The sequence below is a fragment of the Perca fluviatilis genome, chromosome 5 (assembly GCF_010015445.1).
Source record: "Perca fluviatilis chromosome 5, GENO_Pfluv_1.0, whole genome shotgun sequence".
Classification (NCBI taxonomy): domain Eukaryota; kingdom Metazoa; phylum Chordata; class Actinopteri; order Perciformes; family Percidae; genus Perca; species Perca fluviatilis.
The window spans coordinates 37737885-37754122 of NC_053116.1; the positions used below are offsets into that span (position 1 = coordinate 37737885).

Sequence of the window (16238 nt, forward strand, 5' to 3'; positions counted from 1 at the left end):
CAGGCCTCAAACATAAAGATATAAAACTGTAATTTTTTGTGAAGAATCAACAACAAGAGGGACACAATCATGAAGTGGAACGAAATTTATTGGATATTTCAAACTTTTTTAACAAATAAAAAAACGGAAAAATTGGGCGTGCAAAATTATTCAGCCCCCTTAAGTTAATACTTTGTAAGCGCCACCTTTTGCTGCGATTACAGCTGTAAGTCGCGGTTGGGGTATTCTCTATCAGTTTTGCACATCGAGAGACTGACATTTTTGCCCATTCCTCCTTGCAAAACAGCTCAAGCTCAGTGAGGTTGGATGGAGAGCGTTTGTGAACAGCAGTTTTCAGTTCTTTCCACAGATTCTCGATTGGATTCAGGTCTGGACTTTGACTTGGCCATTCTAACACCTGGATATGTTTATTTGTGAACCATTCCATTGTAGATTTTGCTTTATGTTTTGGATCATTGTCTTGTTGGAAGACAAATCTCCGTCCCAGTCTCAGGTCTTTTGCAGACTCCATCAGGTTTTCTTCCAGAATGGTCCGGTATTTGGCTCCATCCATCTTCCCATCAATTTTAACCATCTTCCCTGTCCCTGCTGAAGAAAAGCAGGCCCAAACCATGATGCTGCCACCACCATGTTTGACAGTGGGGATGGTGTGTTCAGGGTGATGAGCTGTGTTGCTTTTACGCCAAACATAACGTTTTGCATTGTTGCCAAAAAGTTTCGATTTTGGTTTCATCTGACCACAGCACCTTCTTCCACATGTTTGGTGTGTCTCCCAGGTGGCTTTTGGCAAACTTTAAACGACACTTTTTATGGATATCTTTAAGAAATGGCTTTCTTCTTGCCACTCTTCCATAAAGGCCAGATTTGTGCAGTATACGACTGATTGTTGTCCTATGGACAGAGTCTCCCACCTCAGCTGTAGATCTCTGCAGTTCATCCAGAGTGATTATGGGCCTCTTGGCTGCATCTCTGATAAGTCTTCTCATTGTATGAGCTGAAAGTTTAGAGGGACGGCCGGGTCTTACATTTGTAGTGGTCTGATACTCCTTCCATTTCAATATTATCACTTGCACAGTGCTCCTTGGGATGTTTAAAGCTTGGGAAATCTTTTTGTATCCAAATCCGGCTTTAAACTTCTCCACAACAGTATCTCGGACCTGCCTGGTGTGTTCCTTGTTCTTCATGATGCTCTCTCTGCTGCTTTACACGGACCTCTGAGACTATCACAGAGCAGGTGCATTTATACGGAGACTTGATTACACACAGCTGGATTCTATTTATCATCATTAGTCATTTAGGTCAACATTGGATCATTCAGAGATCCTCACTGAACTTCTGGAGAGAGTTTGCTGCACTGAAAGTAAAGGGGCTGAATAATTTTGCACGCCCACTTTTTCAGTTTTTTATTTGTTAAAAAAGTTTGAAATAGCCAATGAATTTCATTCCACTTCATAATTGGGACCCACTTGTTGTTGATTCTTCACAAAAAATTACAGTTTTATATCTTTATGTTTGAGGCCTGAAATGTGGCAAAAGGTCGAAACGTTCAAGGGGGCCGAATACTTTTGCAAGGCACTGTATGTGTGTATGTCTGTGTGTGTGTATATATATATATGTATATGTGTGTGTGTGTGTGTGTGTTTATATGTATATATGGGTATATATATATGTGTGTGTGTATATATATATATATGTATATGTGTGTGTGTGTTTATATGTATATATGGGTATATATATATGTGTGTGTTTATATGTATATATGGGTATATATATGTGTGTGTGTGTTTATATGTATATATGGGTATATATATATGTGTGTGTATATATATATGTGTGTGTTTATATGTATATATGGGTATATATATGTGTGTGTGTGTGTGTGTGTGTGTGTGTGTGTATATGTATATATGGGTTATTATGTGTGTGTATTTTTGTGTGTGTTTATATGTATATATGGGTATATATATGTGTGTGTGTGTGTGTGTTTTATATGTATATATGGGTATATATATATGTGTGTGTGTGTGTGTGTTTATATGTATATATGGGTATATATATGTGTGTATATATATATGTGTGTGTTTATATGTATATATGGGTATATATATGTGTGTGTGTGTGTGTGTTTATATGTATATATGGGTATATATATGTGTGTATATATATATGTGTGTGTTTATATGTATATATGGGTATATATGTGTGTGTGTGTGTGTGTTTTGCAGCGTTTTTTCAGTTTTCAGTCCCCAATTTTTTAGGTCACTTTTTCTGATGTTTCTGTCTGTACTTTTCTGCGCTTTTTTATGGGACTTTTTTTTTTTTTTTTTTTTGACGTTTTTGAAACTTTTTCTGACATTTTTGTCACTTTTTTTCAACATTATTTTATATAAAAAAAGATTTAAATGCTATAAAATTGAATAAAACACCCACATTCTATATATATATGTGTGTATATGTATATGTATGTTGTATATACATTACCGGTCAAAAGTTTGGGGTCACTTAGAAATCTCCATTCCAGTCAGAATACCAGCTGAGATCAGTTGCATTGTATTTTTTAACCAGTGCTGCAGTTTTCAGATGACATTATGTGATTACATAATTACAAAAGGGTTCTCCAATGTTTTCTCAGTTAGCCTTTTAAAATAATATCAGATTAGTGAACAGAATGGGCCTTTGGACCGTTGGATGAATGGTTGCTGATAATGGGCGACGTAGATATTGGGTTAAAAATCATATATGTTTTATTATTTGTTCCGTTCTCATGATTAGATTTAGCTTTATTGTCATTGTGCAGTGTACAAGTACAAAGACATAACCTTTTATTTATCCAACAACAACAACAACAGCCCGTCTCATTCATACAGTTCCATATTCATACCTGGAAGCTGCCCAGTACAACCACAGTCTGATCTGCTGGGGTTGGGGTTTGGGTTGGGGTTGGGGTTAAGGGCCTTGCTCAAGGGCACCTCAGTGGTGGTAACGAGGGAGGGACGAGCTTTCATCTATTCACTTTCCCCCCCAGATTTTACCCTGCCGGTCCCAAGCTGGCTTCTCTAACCTCTAGGCCACCACTGCTTCCCAGTGCAGTTTGCATCCAACCAGAAGTACAAAAAAAGCAGAAAAGTGACAGGTGGTGCATAACTGGACCATATTTGTGTACGGGTCACTATTAATCTTAATGCTACGTCATCTTCTCATTGTCAATTGTTACCCTTTTTGGGTAATAATATTGAACGTTGGTATAATACCAAAACGCTATTGATGATGATGCACTTTACTGTTGATAGCCCATTGGTGCTAATGACATTGCACTTTATTTGTGTATGATGTGGAGATATTTGGGATTGTGTATCAGGGTTGTGTGGAGAGGAAGGAGGGCTTGGTGGTCTTGTTGTTGTCTGTTGGTTATGGTCTGTTGTCTGTCTATTTGATGAGCTGTATGGTGCAAGATGAATTTCCGAAAGGATCAATAAATGTCTATGTATCTATGTCTTCCCGTCGACGGTGCAACTTTTTGTTTTTCTGGGTCAAAATGTAATGTTTTGGTCCCGATGATTTTGTCACTTTTTCCGACATTATTTAGTCACGTTTCCGATGTTTCTGTCCGTACTTTTCTGCACTTTTTTATGAGACATTTAAGTTCTTGTTTTCTGACATTTTTGTCACTTTATTCAACATTATTTCATATTAAAAAAAATGTAAATACTATGAAATTCAATAAAACACCCAAATTCAATGAAAGTAGTGAACTGATCATTTATTTAATTGTTAAGAGCGTTGTAAAGAACCATCCACGTTATTTTATTTGACAATATGGTTGAAAGAAAACCACATTTCTATTTTTGATATAAAAACTTTTTTTTTTAAAAAGGGTCAAATTTGACCTGAGGACAACAGGAGGGATAAGGATTCACTCTGTCACGTTTAATATTAAAACATGATTTATAAAATCATGTCAACAATCATTTAATAGCTTAGTATTATGCACTATAAAGGTATGTATAAAGGCATTAGGCCGCCATACACGGTATTGTAGGCCCAGTTTAGCTTAAAGGTCCAATCTGTGGGAATTTCTCCCGTCTAGCGTTGAGATCATATATCAACTCTCTCGCGCCACGCAGTTCATGGTAGATATTACCGCTACGGTAGCCTTCACGGTTCAAAAAGCCGGTCTCTTGCTCTTTTCAATCTCCTTTTTCTTTTTCTGGGCGATGAAGAAGAAGAAGAAGAAGAAGAAGAAAAAGAAGAAGAAGACTCCTGTTCCTGAAATTAGGATTTTGAAGGATTTTGTCACTACCCAAAGTGAGTAGAGTGCAGATGTGAGTTGCGCATGCGTCACTTTGCGACAAGTAACCTGCAAGATGCTAACGGCGTTTTGAGCTAACGTTAGCAATCAAGTAGCCTACTAGATGCTAACGGCGTTTTTAGCTAACGTTAGCAATCAAACAATCATAGAGAGCTAAAACGTTTTTGAAATGACTGCTAGCTACAAGTTAGCAATCAGACACTACAGAGGCTGTCACTTGAATGGCGTTTTGAGCTAACGTTAGCAACCAAATAATCATAGATAGCTAAAACGTTTTAGAAATGATTTCCATCTTCTGTTATTGTATGTAAAGAGCCGTAAACAGTTTAAATCTGAGCATGCGCAACTCACATTTGCACTCTACTCACTTTGGGTAGTGACAACGTGCGGTCCTCCATGTTTCCTTCTTCAAACTTGACGGGGGTCCAGGGTCAGGGTACCGTTCGTTCATTTGTTTTTGCTTTCACATATGAAATCGAAAAAAAGGAGAAAACAACTCCTTTTTCCGTTTTTCCGTTTTTTTTAGAAAAACGAAAAAACGAAATTATGACTTGATTTTTGGTTTTCCCGTTCTTGCACAGAAATCAGAAAAACCACTTGATATTCCGATTTTCGCCTGTGTTTGGTGCTAAATCTGATTGGCAGGATATGCATTCATTGTTTTTCAAATTAAGAGTTTACCCACACTGTATTTGTTAGCCTGTAACGAACCCCACTATGACCACGCCAAGCCCCGCCCTTCAACAGCTACTATTGGCTAGGCGTCCATGCTTACGCGAGGTAACAGTAACCTGATTTGTGCAGGTCCTGTCCCCTGACCAACCGGCTATCCTAACCTTAACCAGTCGAGGTCAAATGCCTAACCACCAACCAATCGACCAGGAATCGGAATTTGGGGCCGGGAAGCTACGATACCCGTTAGCAGCGTTGGCAGCGTTGGCAGCGTTAGCAGCACCTGTGAGTTCATCATGTGACAGAGAAAACGTGAAAGGTGGAGCTGTATGTCCTGTATGTCACTTACACACACACACACACACACACACACACACGGAGCAGTATGTCCCTTACCGGCTAACATATTTCAAGATGGAGCATGAATATGGAGCGTCACAGTTCATGCAAACGCAAATGTTAAATTCCAAGCCAATAGGAATACTTGGAATTAATTGAGGAGGTAAATAGGACAAGTTGGTGAACGGGTAACACAGATTTAGATAATGAGCAACTAAACACCTTACACACTGGACCTTTAATTATATTCTACAATATAGCCTATGTAGTGGGGGTGGGGGGGTCCCTGCTCCGTCTCTCTTTCAGTTAAGGGGGTCCTAAGGGCTTAAAACATGTTGAACACCCCTGGACTAGACCATTAAATACACAACTGTTTGGATCCTTTCCACTTTCTAAAATGGAATTTGGATTTTTCTTTTACTTTTAACACTTTAACTACATTTCCCTGATGATACTTACAGACTTTTACTAAAGTAACATTTTCAATGCAGGACTTTTACTTGTAACGGAGTATTTGTACAATGCGGTAGGCTATTAGTAACCTACTTTTACTGAAGTAAATAATCGGAATACTTCTTCCACCGCTGCCTGCGTATCACGTAGCCTAGACACCATGAATGGATATGTAGGTTGGTTAGTGACCCACTTTCACTGAACTTCTGAAAATACCGAGTTCACCTTGAACCCTCTGAGCCAGGCACCACCACTGGCTGCGGCAGGTGGCCGGTTCTTCTCCCCGCAGAGGAGCCAGGCAGCGGAGGAGCGTCAGAAAAGGCTCCCGGCGCCGCGCGGAGCAGAAGCAGGGCGGGGTCTCTGTCGGACCTGTTGTGTGGCTCTCGGTGCGGATCGTGCAGGTTTGCGTGCGTCTCTTTGCTGGACTCTCTCTCTCCGTGGGGGTTTCTGGAAGTCTCACCGGGGCCGGTTAGACCCCCGGCGGATCGCCGAGCAGCCCAGCCGAGCTCAGGTGAGTCTAACCCGGATCACACTGTCGCCCTTTTTTCCACGGCTCCAACTTGTCCCGAGCTGCAGCTGCTGCAGGAAGGAAGGAAGGAGCGTGTGTGTGTGAGTCAGGCGTGTCTGACGGCGACGCGCCAGACTCCGCTCAGAAATCTGGCCGTTTAAAATCGTCTCGCGTATTTGTTCTTGTCTTACACCTTATAGAAGTGAATGAATGTGTTTTAAGCAACACGGGGAGACTATCTTTAATTCGGCTGTAACTGTTTGAGTTATTGTCTCTTTTTTAGTGTCGGTTCTGCGGTTTGAATTCTCGCTGCCGTTAAATACGCAGCAGCGGAGACTGGAAGTCAGCGAGTGTAAAAGTTGAGGTTTCCGTAACGATGTCTGGCTGGTGGATCGGGAGCGAGCCGAATGTAAGAGGAGTCTGAGCATTTAAACCAGGTCTTCAGTAGGCTACGTTTTGTGTCCCAGTTTAACGCGAAAACAGCTTTTAGTACAGTTTTAATACTGTATTTTTGTGTGCGTGAGCGCGCGTGTGTGTGTCGGGTGTTCCCAGCCTGTCCTGTCCTGGCACGGCACGGCTCAGCCCGCAGCCGCATACTGAATAGCTGACATTCCAAAACACACACACACACACACACACACACACACACACACACACACACACACACACACACACACACACACACACTGCTGAGGTAGTGTGTTTTGTATGTCAGAAGTGAATATAGAAGTCACCTTTTGCTGATGTTACTTAGGGAAATCTGTATCAAGTGACCTGTTCCTGAGAACACAAACAAAAGACAATAAAACACGCACACACACACACACACACACACACACACACACACACACACACACACACACACACACACACACACACACACACACACACACACACACACACAGAGTTTCAGTTTCTCTGATAACTGGACGAACTGTCACATTACATAACAACTTGTCTCACCGGATGCACAGTGCTGACTGCTTAAAGGAGTAATTTTCATGTTGTCTCAGTCTAACACACACACACACACACACACACACACACACACATACACACACACACACACACACATTATACTCTGAATACTCATCATAGTATGTGTTCATTTAGGATGCATTTTATGCATTGTGTACTCCATGAAATAAGTATTCTGTTAGTCGTCCTACTTAGTAGTAGTTAGTAGTAATTACCTGCAGTTGGTTGCGGATTATTTTTTTTTTCAATTTGTGCTAAAATATTGACTTTAATAATTGATCAATTGTTGACATTGTTGCTGATTGGCTCGTCTGGATCACCGTTCTCTTCGGGACGCAACAACAAACCGCGAGCTACACGCTGAAAATATCAAGTTATGAAGAAGATTTGGACGCTGCAACGAGGCAGATCTGCTCGGTTCTTTCGGGGAATGATTGTAAACATTTATAACCAGTCCCTCCAGAAAAACGCAATCGCATAATTCAATGCCTAATCAGCTAAAGTCTGCATATTTATGTGTGGGGGGGGAAGCATTTTTTTCAAATATGGCGCACTTTTGCCGCATAAATTGCGGATTTCTGTGCAAAATATGCGGGGCTTGCATGATTTCATAATCGTTATCGTTATAATTCAATCTCATTCAATGCGTTTCCTTTTTATTTTCATGACTATTTACATTGTAGATTCTCACTGAAGGCATCAAAACTATGAATGAACACATATGGAATTATGTACTTAACAAAAAAGTGTGAAATAACTGAAAACATGTCTTATATTTTAGATTCTTCAAAGTAGCCACCCTTTGATTTTTTTGATAACTCTGCAAACCCTTGGTGTTCTCTCAATGAGCTTCATGAGGTAGTCACCTGAAATGGTTTTTACCTTCACAGGTGTGCTTTGTCAGGGTTAATTAGTGGAATTATTTCCCTTATTAATAAAAAGCAAAGGGTGGCTACTTTGAAGAATCTAAAATATAAGACATGTTTTCAGTTTATTTTCACACTTTTTTATTAAGTACATAATTCCATATGTGTTCATTCATAGTTTTGATGCCTTCAGTGAGAATCTACAATGTAAATAGTCATGAAAATAAAAAGGAAACGCATTGAATGAGAAGGTGTGTCCAAACGTTTGGCCTGTACTGTACATCTTAGCAGAAAGTTGAAAAATGTTGCGTTTACTTCACACAAGAGCAGCCGTTTTCCCCTGTTGCCATGGGAACGTTATGAAATGATGTCGTTACGCGACGTGAACATCATCGAAAAGCAGCGTGTTGTTGGGGGAATCACTTTATTTTCTCTTTTTCATCAAATCGCAGTTTTTGCAAGTTCCCGCAATTTCATCGCATAAAATTGCATAAATATCATATAGCTGATTCCATCTCATTTTTTAGGAAAACGTGCCGCATAATCAAGGATATTATCAAGTTTTCTGGAAGCAATGTACAAAGAATATGTTTAGGGTGTTTTAGGGCTGGGCGATATGGACCAAAAGTCATATCCCGATATATTTTGGCTGAATATCGATATACGATATATATCCCGATATTTTTTTCCGCGAATTGAGAGCAAATGTTCAGTCAAAGCCCAAATCAAATATGACATGTCACAAGTAGTTTCATAGAAACAGTTGCAAAATCAAATAAATAATAAACCGGTTTCTTCACCATTCATGATTAAATGCTCAGCTGTTCAAATAACAATAAAATGTAAACCTAAATACTGTATAACAGGAGTAACTTTTTTGAAATCAAAGCTCCATAGGCTATTTGTGATTCGTTCCAAAGGTCAATTAAGCTTTTGATATTAATATAATCTACTTTGTTCAAAATGTAATGCCTCATGCCGCGTAAGCCGAGGTTATAGTCCCATTCTTCCACTTGATACTGCTTCCACTTAAGTAAACTAAAAGATGAACTATCGACTACAAAACAAAGAAAAATTAATGTGTTAACACAAAAAAATTTATTATGATCGGTTCACAGATCTGAGTCCAACGGAAACTTTTCCCCCTTCTGAACTAAGAGTTTCTGCTTCAAGGTGAAGTTTAAACAGACTGAAATGTCCAGGCTCATTCCTCCACTATTTATTTCTGTATGTATTTAACGCGTTACATGTAATTTTAACGGGCACTGAGCTCCAGATCCTGCAGCGCGAGACGGTCGCTGCCCCGCTGCAGCTTCTCCGTCCGCCTGCGCCCGGCAAACTTAGTGGAACTTTTTCCGCCGATATCGACATACAGTTCGTCCTGGACTACGTGTAAGATCCTACCGATCACAACTCTGTCTTTGGCTGGTCCGATCTGGATCAGCGGGGACCGGGCCGAGCGGCAGCTGGCTGTTTTTTTGCCGCGGGGGAAGAGCCGCTCGGGCGTGCACGGGGCTCTCCGCCTCCGCTGCGCGGAGCTCAGATTGCTGGTCGAAGCGGCATATATAATCATAAAACACATTGTCACCTGTTAAATGTTATCCATTGCGGTTTGTTCTTTTCATTTCCTCTCTCGAACATAATTAAGCAGTACAAAAGTCCGGCATCTTCAGCGTTGATCTGAATGCTTCGGACCCCTGTTCCAAGATGGCGGCGGGTTTTGACGTATGTTTAGAACCTCACGGCGACATATCTATGGGAGCAAGGATCACATTTGAACTATATCGATATATGCGATATGGTCTAATTCCATATCTCATTTAAAAATATATCGATATATTTGTTTATATCGATATATCGCCCAGCCCTAGGGTGTTTCCTCTCTAACTGGGAGGTTTTGGGACTGATTGGTGGGATAGCTGTGGAGGAAGTCCACACAGAGATACTCTGGTAAGAGCCAATGAGGTTTGACCATGAGTCAGCTGATTTAAATATCTCACGGTACTGTGTTGTTTCAACAGTTAACTTCATGTAATATGGTATGTGGCGTTTTCTTTTGCGGGGTGCAAATGTTCCACCAGAACCAGTTCCTTCCTGAGACTATTTAGCAGAGTCTCGCTTTTTTCTTCTTCTGCTATCCCAGAATGCATCTGTGGTGTAGCCAGAGATGTGGAGATAGAGCATGGCTATGAGAGGCTACCGATTGACTAATATGTAGTTTTCATCTGTGAAAATGTAAAGGAAAAGGCCCGACAAGGGGTGATGTCACACACACACACACAGGGGAAAACACCACCAGCAGCTGGTAATAAATACTGTCTGTAATTAGACTGAAGATGTTTCTGCAGGCTCCTGTGACATCATCATCATCATCATCATCTTCATCAGCCGGCTGATGAAGATGATTTAACTGAAACGTCCATTTGACTAATCTGAAGGATTTAGTCTGAGTCCAGATTCAGATTACTTTTAATCACCTCTAATCTACGCGCACACACACACACGCACGCACGCACGCACGCACGCACGCACGCACACACACACACACACACACACACACACACACACACACACACACACACACAGTGTTAATGTGCTGTAATCTGCAGGTTTAGTTCAGCGTCTTTACACAGTCTGTGTGTCAGCTTTAAGAGTTCAACAACTGCACACTGTGTTTTATTAAGGTTATTTTTTTGGCCTTTATTTTGATAGAACAGCTGAGAGAGAGAGAGAGAGAGAGAGAGAGAGAGAGAGAGAGAGAGAGAGAGAGGCAGGAAATCATCACAGGTCAGATTCGAAACCTGGACCTCTGCGTAGAAGTATATAAGAAGTATATGTGCGTGCGCCTGCTCTACCCACTGAGCCAACCCGGCACACACACACACACACACACACACACACACACACACACACACACACACACACACACACACACACACACACACACACACACACACACACACACACACTGTGTTTTTTAAAGAGCCAGCGTTACAGTGTCTTGTATCAGTGATGCAGGAATGCATGAAAATAAATCTCAGGCCATCAGGAAGAGCGTCAGGCTTCATAGCCAGTTTAACTTGGCGGCAGCCAATCAGAGGAGTTCCAACCTGTGTGTTCCTCACGTGATGCCCTCTGGCCCCAAAAACACTTCTTCCCCCGCAGACTCCCATCATACCTGCCAACATTTGGTTTTTCTAATGTATTATTTGGCCTACTTTACAGTATGAATGAAAACATAACTTAATATATTCATATTTATTCATTGTATTTAGCTGTGTTTTAATGTGCTGGGTAATGTCATTTTTTTTATTTTAGATTATTTTCTGGGCATTTTTAAGCCTTTTATTTGGATAGGACAGCTTAGACATGAAAGGGGAGAGAGAGGGAGGAATGACATGCAGCAAAGGGCCGCAGGTCGGTCTAGGGCTAGAGATCAGCATGGGCTACTTTCCATAAAATCATCTCTCAATGCAAATCAAACCGACATAAAGCCATGCCAATCTCTAGGTATGGTGAAGGGTATGTGATGATGTGGGGGGTATGGGGGTATGGTGAAGGGTATGTGATGATGTGGGGGTATGGTGAAGGGTATGTGATGATGTGGGGGGTATGGTGAAGGGTATGTGATGATGTGGGGTATGGTGAGGGTATGTGATGATGTGGGGGTATGGTGAAGGGTATGTGATGATGTGGGGGTATGGTGAAGGGTATGTGATGATGTGGGGGTATGGTGAAAGGGTATGTGATGATGTGGGGGTATGGTGAAGGGTATGTGATGATGTGGGGGTATGGTGAAGGGTATGTGATGATGTGGGGTATGGTGAAGGGTATGTGATGATGTGGGGGTATGGTGAAGGGTATGTGATGATGTGGGGGTATGGTGAAGGGTATGTGATGATGTGGGGGTATGGTGAAGGGTAGTGTGATGATGGGGGTATGGTGAAGGGTATGTGATGATGTGGGGGTATGGTGAAGGGTATGTGATGATGTGGGGGTATGGTGAAGGGTATGTGATGATGTGGGGGTATGGTGAAGGGTATGTGATGATGTGGGGGTATGGTGAAGGGTATGTGATGATGTGGGGGTATGGTGAAGGGTATGTGATGATGTGGGGGTATGGTGAAGGGTATGTGATGATGTGGGGGGGTATGGTGAAGGGTATGTGATGATGGGGGGTATGGTGAAGGGTATGTGATGGGGGGGTATGGTGAAGGGTATGTGATGATGGGGGTATGGTGAAGGGTATGTGATGATGGGGGTATGGTGAAGGGTATGTGATGATGTGGGGGGTATGGTGAAGGGTATGTGATGATGGGGGGGTATGGTGAAGGGTATGTGATGATGTGGGGGGTATGGTGAAGGGTATGTGATGATGGGGGTATGGTGAAGGGTATGTGATGATGGGGGGTATAGTTGAGGGTATGTGATGATGTGGGGGGTATGGTGAAGGGTATGTGATGATGTGGGGGTATGGTGAAGGGTATGTGATGATGTGGGGGTATGTTGAAGGGTATGTGATGATGTGGGGGTATGGTGAAGGGTATGTGATGATGTGGGGGTATGGTGAAGGGTATGTGATGATGTGGGGGTATGGTGAAGGGTATGTGATGATGTGGGGGGTATGGTGAAGGGTATGTGATGATGTGGGGGTATGGTGAAGGGTATGTGATGATGTGGGGGGTATGGTGAAGGGTATGTGATGATGGGGGGGGGGCCAAGGGAACTTTATCAGGATGCATAGTATCCTGGATCCATGAAATAACTGGCCTTTCAAAATAAAAGTCTGCCTGCCTCTATGGGAATTTAACATAGGGGTGGACTGACTTTAGTTGCCAGCAGTTTAGACAATAATGGCTGTGTGTTGAGTTATTTTGAGGGGACAGCACATTTACACTGTTATACAAGCTGGACACTTAATACTTCACATTGTAGCAAAGTGCAATTTCTTCAGTGGTGTCCCATTAAAAGATATAATGAAATATTTACTAAAATGTGAGGGGTGTACTCACTTTTGTGAGATACTGTATATACCTAAATAAATACATAAATTAAAAAAGAAATGCTTCTACTGCAAACATTTTATATTAATGCTAAAAACACATCTCATACAGGCATCCACATTTAAAAATTGCACATAGCCCCATTGAGGTAGATTAGTGGTAGGAACTACACTTTAGCAGCATTATTCAGTGCACTCATGGCTGTTGGATAAAAGCCGTTTTGTAGTCTGTTTGTTCTCGATTTCATGGCCCTGTATCTCCTACCTGATGGCATTAGTTCGGACAGTGTGTGACCGGGGGGGGGGTGATGAGTCCTGTATGGTTTTGGCTTTTTTTGAGGCAGCGGGAGCTGTGAAGTTCTTCCAGGGAGGGGAGAGGGCAGCCAATGATTTTATACATCCACTGAGAGCAGTGGTGTAGTCTAATGTATTTTAGCGGTCATAGTGTACTATATAAATAAATGGATCAGACTGGACATATTGAAGTGGGGGGGTCTGGGTGTCCTCCCCCAGGGAAATTTTGAGCCTTTTGAGACTTTTTTGCACCAATTTACAGTGGAAATACCTTTTATTTATCTGAAAAGGAATGCACAGATGTCAATTCAAAATATATTAAAAATATAATGGAAAGTATGCTGTAGCGTGTCATTGGGCATTTTTAAGAGGGTATATGGAAATCCTGGAGCTTTCTTAGTGGGTATACTGGGTATACCTGCGTATCACGTAGACTACATGTGTCAAACTCGAGGCCCGTGGGCCAAATCCGGCCCGTTGCAGATTTAGATCCGGCCCGTATATATCAATTTGGGTTCACAATAACATTTCGGCCCGCCTAGTTGTGCCCCAAACCAAAAACACAGGAACGTGTGTTTTTTAAACTGCAATTACGTGACATTCAAAGCAGAATTTGGCAGATTTGCCGACTCTGAGAATCAGAAATTCCCCCCAGAAGAAGCAGAGAGAGAGTTTTAATATTCATGCTGAGAAACTGGTTGTTGTTAAAAAAAAAAAATTTGATCATTGCTTTGCCTGATTTGCTAAATTCTACGATGGCTAAAGGAACTCTTTTGATGACTTTCGTAGGGCTTCATGTCAACAAAAATGTGACAAAAAGTGTACAAAAATGTCGGAAAAAGCAACAAATTTACCAAAAGGTGACAAATGTCTGAGAAAGCCACAAAAACATCGTAACAAAAACAACAAAAATTATGAAAAAAGCTCCCAAAATGTTTAAAAAAAAAATGACATGCAGTAACAAAAAGCATGTCAATAAACTTTCACCATGTCTGGCCCTTGGTGTGATTCTCTTTTTCCAGCATGGCCCTCTGGGAAACTGAGTTTGACACCCCTGCCATAGACTACACTGCTGGTTGAGAGTCCAACAGTGTGTTTGGTGAAGAACGGGCGTAGAAAGCTAACAAAATTATATGCTTTATCTACTATAAACCTATAAAAAGTATGTATTCCTATATATACGTATACGCAGATGATATATGAGACTATGTGAGAGGAGTTGGAGTCCCGCTCTGCTGGCTGCAGTCTGTGTTGTTCCTCATGAAGAGGAATAATACATGTGAATATAGTACTCTGTGATGTCTGCCGGTAGTGTTCAGAGAGTTCTGAATCAGACTTGCTCCGGACCTCGTGACTACAGATCCTGGACCAGCTGTCTGAGACGCAGAGGTTCTCCCAGATCATCAGATGCCATCGCAGAAAACATCAAACTGTTCTGGGATCAGTTTGATGTTTGTGTTTGTTTTCAGCTGGAAGAGCAGACGGAGACGTTGTTTGAGCGGAAGTTTCTTTTTAACCCTGAACAAGAGACCGTGTGTGTGTGTGTGTGTGTGTGTGTGTGTGTGTGTGTGTGTATCTGATTGTGTGTATCTGATTGTGTGTGTCTGATTGTGTGTGTTTGTGTGCCTGATTAGCACTTAGTTTCTGATACAATCTGCTCAACCATCTGTTTTACTCAACTTTACACTGTGTGTGTGTGTGTGTGTGTGTGTGTGTGTGTGTGTGTGTGTGTGTGTGTGTGTGTGTGGTGTGTGTGTGTGTGTGTTGTGTGCTCCTGGGAGTAGGTTGTCACATGTTTTATGTATTGCGCACATACCAAACGTATGTGTGTGGTTGTGTGTGTTGTGTTGTTTGTGTGTGTGTGTTTGTTTGTGTGTGTGTGTGTGTGTGTGTGCCCTGTGTGTGTGTGTCAATGTGTTTGTGTATGTGTACCGTGTGTGTGTGTGTGTGTGTGTGTGTGTGTGTGTGTGTGTGTGTGTGTGTGCCTTTTCACACCTGAAAGTCCATACAAAGGTCCATGTTTTTGTCACATTGTAACATTTGATGCGGTTAGTTTTGGCTTCAGTTTTGGTTATGCCGGCGCACTAAAGAACTCTACGTGACATCACCGCGTCCTGCCGTCATCACATACGGTAGCTGAGCTGCGTCTCCCGATCCTGGTCACTGATTGGTCTGTTACTGACTGGTCTGTCACTGACTGGTCTGTCACTGACTGGTCTGTCACTGATTGGTCTGTCACTGATTGGTCTGTCACTGATTGGTCTGTCACTGATTGGTCTGTCACTGACTGGTCTGTCACTGATTGGTCTGTCACTGATTGGTCTGTTACTGACTGGTCTGTCACTGACTGGTCTGTCACTGACTGGTCTGTCACTGATTGGTCTGTTACTGATTGGTCTGTCACTGATTGGTCTGTCACTGATTGGTCTGTCACTGACTGGTCTGTCACTGATTGGTCTGTCACTGATTGGTCTGTCACTGATTGGTCTGTCACTGACTGGTCTGTCACTGACTGGTCTGTCACTGATTGGTCTGTCACTGATTGGTCTGTCACTGATTGGTCTGTCACTGACTGGTCTGTCACTGATTGGTCTGTCACTGATTGGTCTGTCACTGATTGGTCTGTCACTGATTGGTCTGTCACTGATTGGTCTGTCACTGATTGGTCTGTCACTGATTGGTCTGTCACTGACTGGTCTGTCACTGACTGGTCTGTCACTGACTGGTCTGTCACTGATTGGTGTGTACTACTGGTCTGTCACTGATTGGTCTGTCACTGATTGGTCTGTCACTGATTGGTCTGTCACTGACTGGTCT

The 16238-nt window shown here is 42.0% G+C and overlaps 1 protein-coding gene across 1 annotated transcript in view; it reads left to right on the top strand.

Annotated features, from left to right (window-relative positions):
• Positions 1 to 6099: 6099 nt before the first annotated feature.
• The window catches only part of plxnb3 (plexin B3), a 197987-nt gene continuing 187848 nt past the window's right edge, over positions 6100 to 16238 (top strand). The window contains 1 exon segment of the mRNA XM_039800788.1: positions 6100 to 6284. The gene's annotated coding sequence lies outside the window, so the exon portion shown is untranslated.